Source organism: Penicillium subrubescens (genome assembly GCF_028828155.1).
Source record: "Penicillium subrubescens strain IBT 31985 chromosome Unknown utg000001l_segment0_segment0, whole genome shotgun sequence".
Lineage (NCBI taxonomy): Eukaryota > Fungi > Ascomycota > Eurotiomycetes > Eurotiales > Aspergillaceae > Penicillium > Penicillium subrubescens.
In genome coordinates, this window is record NW_026643151.1 from 5,001 (window position 1) to 15,615 (window position 10,615).

Below are 10,615 nucleotides of genomic sequence, written 5' to 3' on the forward strand. Positions count from 1 at the left end.
CATGGGGGCGGGGCAAGAGGGTGTCGATGCTACTACTTGACGTGGCAGGGGCCTATGATAATGTCTCACACGAACGGTTACTGCACAATGTGAGGCAACTCCGTCTAGGCCACTTCGCACCATGGATTGCATCATTCCTTCGCAACAATGAAAAACAACAACTTCAGCGCCGAATTGAACTTTTGAAATATCTCAGGAACCACGCCAGTTGGCAACTTCTCGTAAACGGCAAATTCAATTTAACTCCCTGCGCTACATTTTGATATTGGTCTCGAGTCTGCTCGACCAGTATTGCGATGTTGCGCGCGTCAAAGGGTGTTGGGCCGGCCCCAGGGGCTTCCGGCGGCTGTCACGGGTTAGACCCGCTTCTTACTATGTGGCCCTGCCACATAGCCTTCCCCGCACGTTCCGTTCTGCCACCGCCCTGTCTGCTTACTTCTATTGTTGTTCCGCTTGATCCACTCCTTCTCTTCTCCAAGCTTTTTGTAAATAGCATGTTGGCCTAGTTAGATTGAATCAAGTCTTGCTTCAGCCCTTCACATACAAAAAGCTTCCTTCTCGTGATCGAGTCGTACTAGCCAGCCAGCCAGAATTTCGTTTTCCCCTAGCCAGACCCCCGATTCCCCGCCGAAATGGACCAGAACCAGCCCCTTTTTGCTTTAATTCAGCAACTCCAGCAACAACTCGTCGACCAGCAACGCCAGCTAGAGACCCTCGCGCCTACTCGCTCGCATTTCAGACTACCAGACCCGCCTAGATTCGACGGCCGACCATTTAGTCTAAAGACGTGGCTTCCAGCTATTCAAGCAAAGCTACGGTCGGACGGCTTAGCCGGTCAACAAGCATTCGACTACGTATACGATCGCCTTGAGCCACCCCAGCAAGCCTCAGTCTTACATCTTCGCGAAACCAACCCGACACCCGAAGCAGTCTTCCAGTATTTCGAACGTCTTTGTCATAATCCTCGTGAGAAACAAGATGCAGTTCTCCGATTCGCCAATATCCGCCAGAAAGACGACGAAAGCCTAGTTGCCTACCTCGCCCGATTCGAACGTCTATCGCACGAAGCCAAGGTTCACCAGCAGGATCTACTTCGTACGATTACGCTACACCGCGGACTACGCCCCGCGTTACGCCAGATTCTTGAGCAGTCGTATGACACTCTATTCGATCTCGAATACGATGATTATATAGAACTACTCCAACGTCATGACCGCCGCCAGCAGCGCCCGGTCACCCAACGTCAGAACCAGATTAGCCAGAACCAGATTAGCCAGAACCAGACTAGCCAGAACCAAACTCGCCAGACTCAGACTCGCCAAAGCCAGCTAGACCTAATGGACCTTGACCCAGTTCGTATAAACGCCGCCCAATCATCACCAGTTCGAGTGAAATCAAACCGCGTGCGCCTATCAAAACCGCCACTCCCACTAGGCTTTAATAACCCCGCTAATATCGCCGAGCGCGCGAAGCACGGGCTTTGCTACTACTGCGGTGCATGTAGTCACTGGATATCTGCGTGTCCTTTTCGACTTGCCGCGAATAAACGGTCTAAATCCCTCAGTTTAGATTCAGCAACGGACCAGTCCCGAAACGACCCCGATTCGTCGCCGTTTTGGAATTCAGACGGTTACAACTCAGATCACCCTTCTGACCTAGGAGGGGGGTAATGTCACGGGTTAGACCCGCTTCTTACTATGTGGCCCTGCCACATAGCCTTCCCCGCACGTTCCGTTCTGCCACCGCCCTGTCTGCTTACTTCTATTGTTGTTCCGCTTGATCCACTCCTTCTCTTCTCCAAGCTTTTTGTAAATAGCATGTTGGCCTAGTTAGATTGAATCAAGTCTTGCTTCAGCCCTTCACAGCGGCCCATTGAAAAATCTGCCATCGAACAGAGAGCGCGTATTGAACGCCAACCACGCGGCACACGACCTTCTGAAAGAGCTTGGAAGGGGTCAGAATGCAACTAGACCAGCCCCAAAGGTCGTCAGCTTCCTCCGCCAGGTGGAAGACCTGACGAAGGACCTCCTGTCGACGCCCCTGACCGACTGGCAGCAGGAGCTCGAAGCACTGCGCAGAGACCTTAAGCAGGAGATCACTACGGCCGTCAAAGCGGCTGTCGAGCCTCCAGCTAGACAGACGATTCGATCATTCGCCGAGGTAGTTGCGCGCGCGCCAGCGCCAGCGCACTTCCAATCCTCCCACAGCTCGTCGAGCAGCTCCCCAACGCGCCCGGCGGAGGTAGCACGTGACCGCGAGGTCGTGGTGTGTCTTGGCGATCGCTCGCAGATCAGCGCATTCCGCCGTCTGACGAGCGCCGAGCTCACCAAGCGTGCGAACCAGGCCCGGGCGAAGGCGGCCAGAACAACAGATACGCCGGCCCTCGCATCGGTGAAGATCCTCGCGTCGCGCCAGCTGAAATCAGGCGATCTCCGATTCACCGTGTGCGATGCGAAAGAAGCCGAGATCATGCGAATCCACCGAGAAAAATGGGCGAAGGGCCTCTGCAAAACGGCGTTCGTCCACATGCCGACATGGGGAATCATTGTAGACGACGTCAATGTACGCTCGCTCGGGATCAACAGGGCGTCGGACGAGATACCGCAGGAGAGAGTGATCAAGGATCTGTTAGCGAGGAAAAACAACAACTTCAGCGCCGAATTGAACTTTTGAAATATCTCAGGAACCACGCCAGTTGGCAACTTCTCGTAAACGGCAAATTCAATCTAACTCCCTGCGCTACATTTTGATATCGGTCTCGAGCTTCCTCGACCGATATTGCGATGTTGCGCGCGTCAAAGGGCGTTGGGCCGGTCCCGCCAGGGGCTTCCGGAGGCCCATTGAAAAATCTGCCATCGAACAGAGAGCGCGTATTGAACGCCAACCACGCTGCACACGACCTTCTGAAAGAGATTGGAAGGGGTCAGAATGCAACTAGACCAGCTCCAAAGGTCGTCAACTTCCTCCGCCAGGTGGAAGACCTGACGAAGGACCTCCTGTCGACGCCCCTGACCGACTGGCAGCAGGAGCTCGAAGCACTGCGCAGGGATCTCAAACAGGAGATCCAGGCCGTTAAAGCAGCTGTCGAACCACCAGCTCGGCAGACGATTCGATCATTCGCTGACGCAGCTGCGCGCGCACCAGCGCCAGCGCATTTCCTCTCCAGCAGCTCGTCGAGCAGTTCACCAACGCGCCCGGCGGAGGTGGCACGTGACCGTGAAGTGGTGGTCTGCCTCGGCGACCGCTCACAGATCAGTGCGTTCCGCCGTCTGACGAGCGCTGAGCTCACCAAGCGGGCGAATCAGGCCCGGGCGAAGGCGGCTCGAACGACTAATACCGCGCCCCTTGCGTCCGTTGCGGTGCTTGCATCGCGGCAGTTGAAGTCTGGTGATCTCCGCTTCACGATGCGCGATGCGAAGGAGGCCGAAATCATGCGGATCCATCGAGAGAAATGGGCGAAGGGCCTGTGCAAGACAGCGTTCGTCCATATGCCGACATGGGGAATCATCGTGGACGACGTCAATGTACGCTCGCTCGGGATCAACAGGGCGTCGGAGGAGATACCGCAGGAGAGAGTGATCAAGGATCTGTTAGCGAGCAACGTGCAGTACTGGGGGGATAGGGCTGATATCACGAAAGTCAGCTGGCTTCGCATCCCGTCAAAGAAGAGTGGCTCACTAGTCGTTGAGTTTACCTCTCCAGTACCGGCGAATGTGGCGATTGATAAGGGGGTCCTCTGGGACTGTGATAATTTGACGGCTAAGGTCTACGACCGATCAGCTCGTGTGCGGCAGTGTTTCAACTGTCAACAATATGGGCACATAGGAACCACCTGTGCCAACACCGCGAAATGCGTGTACTGCGCCGAGGGCCATCAGTCTCGGGATTGCCCACGGAAGGATACGCAAGAGAACAAGTGTGCTAATTGCGAGGGCGTACATGCTGCGTGGAGCACCGAATGCGAAGCACGCCAGCGGGAGTTTGAACGTGTGGCAGAACTGTCAAGGCACCGTGGAAGATATCACCACGTGCCGGCACCATACAGTGTCAACCAACCGCCGGCTACCCTGCATTCCTCCTCCGTCAGCTCGTGGGGAACACCGAGGGATTCATCATCGAGTGAGGAGTCCACTAGTGAGCTACTCACTCGCGGCGTTGAGAGTAGCGGTCTCACGCCAGCCGCACGCCCTAGCAACAGGGGCAAGGGCACCGGCCCGAAAACAACAACTTCAGCGCCGAATTGAACTTTTGAAATATCTCAGGAACCACGCCAGTTGGCAACTTCTCGTAAACGGCAAATTCAATCTAACTCCCTGCGCTACATTTTGATATCGGTCTCGAGCTTCCTCGACCGATATTGCGATGTTGCGCGCGTCAAAGGGCGTTGGGCCGGTCCCGCCAGGGGCTTCCGGAGGCCCATTGAAAAATCTGCCATCGAACAGAGAGCGCGTATTGAACGCCAACCACGCTGCACACGACCTTCTGAAAGAGATTGGAAGGGGTCAGAATGCAACTAGACCAGCTCCAAAGGTCGTCAACTTCCTCCGCCAGGTGGAAGACCTGACGAAGGACCTCCTGTCGACGCCCCTGACCGACTGGCAGCAGGAGCTCGAAGCACTGCGCAGGGATCTCAAACAGGAGATCCAGGCCGTTAAAGCAGCTGTCGAACCACCAGCTCGGCAGACGATTCGATCATTCGCTGACGCAGCTGCGCGCGCACCAGCGCCAGCGCATTTCCTCTCCAGCAGCTCGTCGAGCAGTTCACCAACGCGCCCGGCGGAGGTGGCACGTGACCGTGAAGTGGTGGTCTGCCTCGGCGACCGCTCACAGATCAGTGCGTTCCGCCGTCTGACGAGCGCTGAGCTCACCAAGCGGGCGAATCAGGCCCGGGCGAAGGCGGCTCGAACGACTAATACCGCGCCCCTTGCGTCCGTTGCGGTGCTTGCATCGCGGCAGTTGAAGTCTGGTGATCTCCGCTTCACGATGCGCGATGCGAAGGAGGCCGAAATCATGCGGATCCATCGAGAGAAATGGGCGAAGGGCCTGTGCAAGACAGCGTTCGTCCATATGCCGACATGGGGAATCATCGTGGACGACGTCAATGTACGCTCGCTCGGGATCAACAGGGCGTCGGAGGAGATACCGCAGGAGAGAGTGATCAAGGATCTGTTAGCGAGCAACGTGCAGTACTGGGGGGATAGGGCTGATATCACGAAAGTCAGCTGGCTTCGCATCCCGTCAAAGAAGAGTGGCTCACTAGTCGTTGAGTTTACCTCTCCAGTACCGGCGAATGTGGCGATTGATAAGGGGGTCCTCTGGGACTGTGATAATTTGACGGCTAAGGTCTACGACCGATCAGCTCGTGTGCGGCAGTGTTTCAACTGTCAACAATATGGGCACATAGGAACCACCTGTGCCAACACCGCGAAATGCGTGTACTGCGCCGAGGGCCATCAGTCTCGGGATTGCCCACGGAAGGATACGCAAGAGAACAAGTGTGCTAATTGCGAGGGCGTACATGCTGCGTGGAGCACCGAATGCGAAGCACGCCAGCGGGAGTTTGAACGTGTGGCAGAACTGTCAAGGCACCGTGGAAGATATCACCACGTGCCGGCACCATACAGTGTCAACCAACCGCCGGCTACCCTGCATTCCTCCTCCGTCAGCTCGTGGGGAACACCGAGGGATTCATCATCGAGTGAGGAGTCCACTAGTGAGCTACTCACTCGCGGCGTTGAGAGTAGCGGTCTCACGCCAGCCGCACGCCCTAGCAACAGGGGCAAGGGCACCGGCCCTACACCAACAGCAAGCCAAACGGGAACAAGCCTACAGGCTAGTCAGCATGCACCTAAGGCAACGGATGAATCGGTCACAACAGCGTCATCCGGCAGGAGGAGGAGGGGGAGACCACGCAAGGCACAGAGGCCCGAACCTCAGCCGACGGAGACCGGTGAGGATGAGACCTCACTGGTAGAGGGCCGCTCCCAAGAGCAACCGATCGTCCTCGACCATCAACCGACACTCCAATTCTCGACCGAACACGACAACTTTCAGTTCTCTGCAGGGCGTACTTTCGCCGCGCCGCCCCTCGATACGATCGACTTCCAACCAGAGGGGCCCAGTTCCCAGAGCAGCACACAGTCAAGGGCAGAGAAGGCTAGGGCCCGCACCGCGAAAGCACGCGAGGCCAGGGCAAGGAAGGCGGCTGAAAGAAAGGCTAGCAGCGATACCAACGACACAAGGAAGTCAGCACGCACTGTACAGGCTGCGGAGGGAGCGAACCAGGAAAGGATCGAGTCAGAGCTTAGCTCGGAGCTCAGCTCAGAGCTCGGTGAGGTCAACATGAGAGACCTAGAGCGTCAGCTTGAAGCTCACAGGGGCGACGATCAGGACTACCAACCATCGTCACCACCAGCGCAGGCGGAGGATAGCTGGAAGCGAAAGCAGCCCCACAGTGAGGATCTATCTCTTAGCATCAGATCGTCTGGGAAGCGCAAGATATACAACAGGAAATCTTCTACATCTCGCCACCAATGAATCATCACAACCGACAACAACACACACCAAGGGACCTCAAAATATACCAGTACAACGTGCACAGATCGAAGGATGTGGTGATGGCGCAGTTTCTGCGGGAAGAGGAGGTTATCAGCGCCGATATCGTCGCGATTCAGGAACCGTGGGAGAATTCCTTCCAAGACAACACCCACCACCCGTTGAAGCAGACACATGAGCTATTGTATCCGATGGCGAGCGAAGCAGGCGGTAGGGCGAGAGTGTGTATGTTCGTTTCAAAGAAGCTAGGTGAATACATTCACCTTGTGCACTCTCGCGACTACCAGGAGGTCCGCGTGAAGACCGAATTATCTGGAGAGCTTCGAATCGTCAACGTGTATAACGATCAGCAACATGGAGCAGCTCTCCGCTACCTACAGGAGACGTTGCCACCCATACGCGAGCAAAAGGGATTTTCCTACCTTGTGCTAGGAGATTTCAACCTGCATCACCCGGTCTGGGGCGGCGAAGATGCCCCACGCGATGCAAAGGCGGAGGATCTCTTGGATTTGATGGACGCTGCAGGGCTGGACAACTGGTTAGCACCTGGTAGCGTTACACGCGACCAGGCTGGCTCGCAGTCCACGATTGACCTCGTTCTTGCTTCATACTCCCTGCGCGAGCAGATGATAGCGTGCGAGGTTGATGATAGCGTGCACGCTGATTCCGATCACCTTCCAATACTCACCTTACTCGAAGTCAACGTGCCAGTGCTAGAGGCTGCAGATCCTGTTAAACGGCGAAACTGGAAAGCAATGGACGTGGAGAAGTTCCTTACCTTCGCTTCCGCCAACCTCAGCATGATGCGACTACCAGAAGAGCCTACGCCACGGGAGATCGAGTACGCCGTCGAATATCTCCTAGATATCGTTCAGCAGGCAGCCCAGGAGTCAACACCCTGGGCACAGCCGTCAGCATGGGCCCGCCAAGGCTGGACCCCCGAGTGCACAGAAGCAATCTCGGCATCGCGCAGGCAATACCGGCAATACATGCGCACACACAGCGAAGAAGACTGGAAGGAATTCAAGTTAGTAAGGAACGCGAAGGGAAGAGTGATTAAAAAGGCGTTGAAACAAGGCTTCCGCCAGTGGGTGCGAGATACGATTGATAAAGGCCCCCGGGGACTTTGGAAAGTGTCAAAATGGGCCCGAATGAGGGACCAGTCAACTGGCAGCAATATCCCTGCCTTACACGCACAGGAAGGCCTAGCGGAAACGAACCAGCAGAAGGTCGATCTGCTCCGTCAAGTCTTCTTCCCACAACCCCCGCAAGCCGACCTCTCGGACATCGAATCAAACTTACCTCCGAATCAACTCGCCTTCCCAGCGATCTCTCAGCAAGAGGTTATAGATGCGATCAAGCGTGCACCGCCTGATAAAGCGCCGGGTGAGGATGGTATCCCCAACCGCGTGTGGAAGATACTAGCAGATAACAGCCACGACTTCGTGGCGATTCTGACGGCTATCTTCGACGCGTGTATGCGAACGGGCCACAATCCTCGACACTTCCAGGCGTCTATCACGGTCACACTCCGCAAGGGTGGCCCACGCGATTTTCGGCAGCCGAAGTCGTATAGACCAGTGGCCCTGTTGAACACCCTCGGCAAGATCCTGGAGTCTATCATCGCCACACGCATCGCGTGGGCGGTAGAAGAACATAGACTACTGCCAAAGACCCATCTTGGCGGACGGAAAGGGATCTCAGTGGACCATGCGATCCAGCTAATCCTCGATCGTGTGCATCGCGCCTGGGGGAGAGGCAAGAAGGTCTCGATGCTGTTACTCGACGTGGCAGGTGCCTACGACAATGTTTCACACGAACGACTACTACATAATATCAAGCAGCTCCGGCTAGGCCACTTTGTGCCATGGATCGCGTCATTTCTTAGCAACAGGAACACCCGCATCAAGCTACCAGGCTATCTGTCAGACAGCTTCCCGACGCCTACCGGTATCCCACAGGGCTCACCAATTTCGCCTATCCTATTCCTATTATTCAACTCGCCTCTGCTATATGTGTGCGACACCGACAGGTGGATGGGAGAGGCTAAATCCTGTGGCATCGGGTGGGTAGACGATGTGGCAATCCTAGTGGAATCGGAATCATACTACACGAACGTCCGGACGATGGAACGGGTGCTTAAGAAAGCAGATCAATGGGCCAGACGACATGCAGCGAAGTTCGCCCCCGATAAATTTGAACTCATTCACTTCACCAACCCTCGATTAACCGACGACCAAAACGACAACCAGGAGAACGACCAGGAGAACACTGTAGACATATACGACTTCGACCGCGCACACCCTCAGGGCGATGACCACATGCCCGTCAGAATCAGCGATTTATCAATACGACCGACACAGTCCGCTAAATACCTGGGTGTCTGGCTCGACAAGCACCTTCACTTTAACACACACCGCCAGAAACTACTCGCAAAGGCCAATGGCAGCCTCGAAGCCCTCCGGGCGATGACAGGATCAGTGTGGGGTGCCTCACTGGCGGCAATGCGAAAGGTCTACCAGGCAGTGGTGGTGCCACAGATGCTCTACGGAGTATGTGTGTGGTATTGCCCTGCTGCGAGGGCCATGCCGGCCGGTGAACTACGACGCACCATCAACGAGTTCACGAAAATCCAAAGACGCGCCGCAATCCTCATCAGCGGTGCCTTCAAATCCACCAGTGCGGCAGCTCTTAACGTCGAGCTCTTTTTAACACCAATCCACCTACTCATAGACCAGATCATTCAAGAAGCAGCAATCCGGATCCAAACAGGCGCTATCTGGGCGCAGCCAGAGTGTCTACGTCGACAGCGATCACCACAGGAAACCAGGGAAGGGGGATGGAGCCCTCTCGAAGCCCTCAGATGGAAGAAAGGGGGGATCCTGAATCAACAAGGGACTTGGGAGTCCCGGAAAGCGTTCGTTCTTGCGCCATGGGAGGCACGGATCCCATGCGTTATTGAAGATGCGGAGGCTGCGCAGGCCTCGCATGATAAGATTGAAGCCGCACTAGACCGAGCCCCGGCGGTCTTATTCTTCACAGATGGAAGTGGGTATAAAGGACATATCGGCGCTTCGGCTGTCGCCCCGCGTGAGGGCGTCTTTCAACAGCGATATCTTGGAACCACCGAGGAATCCACAGTGTACGTTGCCGAGCTCAACGGCATTGAAATGGCGGTTGCCAACTTCATCAACCGACCAGAAGACCAAAGACCCACGAAGATAGTGATTTTCTCCGATTGCCAGGCCGCCATCCAGGCGGTGCAAAACCCAAAGCGATCGTCGGGCCAGTTCGTGCTTTCTTCTATTTACAACCACGTACGAACCCTCCGATCGGCACAATCACATCAGCAGCAAACGCCCACGTTCGATCAGATTCCCATCGAGATCCGTTGGATCCCCGCACACGTGGGCGTGCCTGGCAATGAGACAGCTGACGTTGAAGCAAAGTTGGCGGCGACGGGAGGTGTGGAGAACGGAGCGGAACAACCCCACCCCGAGGGGTCCGCGGGTCGCGTCCTTCTAGCAGCGACCGCAAAGCGTCGAGTGCGGCGGCGCATCAAAGAGAGATGGGCACAAGAGTGGGCAAAGGAGCGAACTGGCAAACCGAACCAACGGTTAGTCAAAGCTCCAGACAAGAAGGTGCTTCGGCTGTTCGAATCCCTTTCGAAGCCCTACACCTCCGTGTTGATTCAGATGCGATCGATGCGGATCGCACTGAATCACTTTCTGTTCAAAATCAAGGCGGTAGAATCAGATGAGTGTTACTGCAGCGAGGGGTCTCAAACACCGAGACACATCTTGATGCAGTGCCCGTTGTACGCTGATCTGAGGCAGACCTTCCTTGACAAGATCCGGATGACCGATCTTGGGGATTCGACGGATTATGATGCAATTGTATCACACTCGCAGGCCACCCGCTACGTGGCCGAATTCATGCTTCAAACAGGCCTCCTGGGACAGTTCCGGCACGTCGAAATCGAGCCAGAGCCCCCGCAGGGCGAAGGAAACGATCCGCCAGGATGATCTGGCGACGGCACAGGGGGTGAAGACGCTGGGTA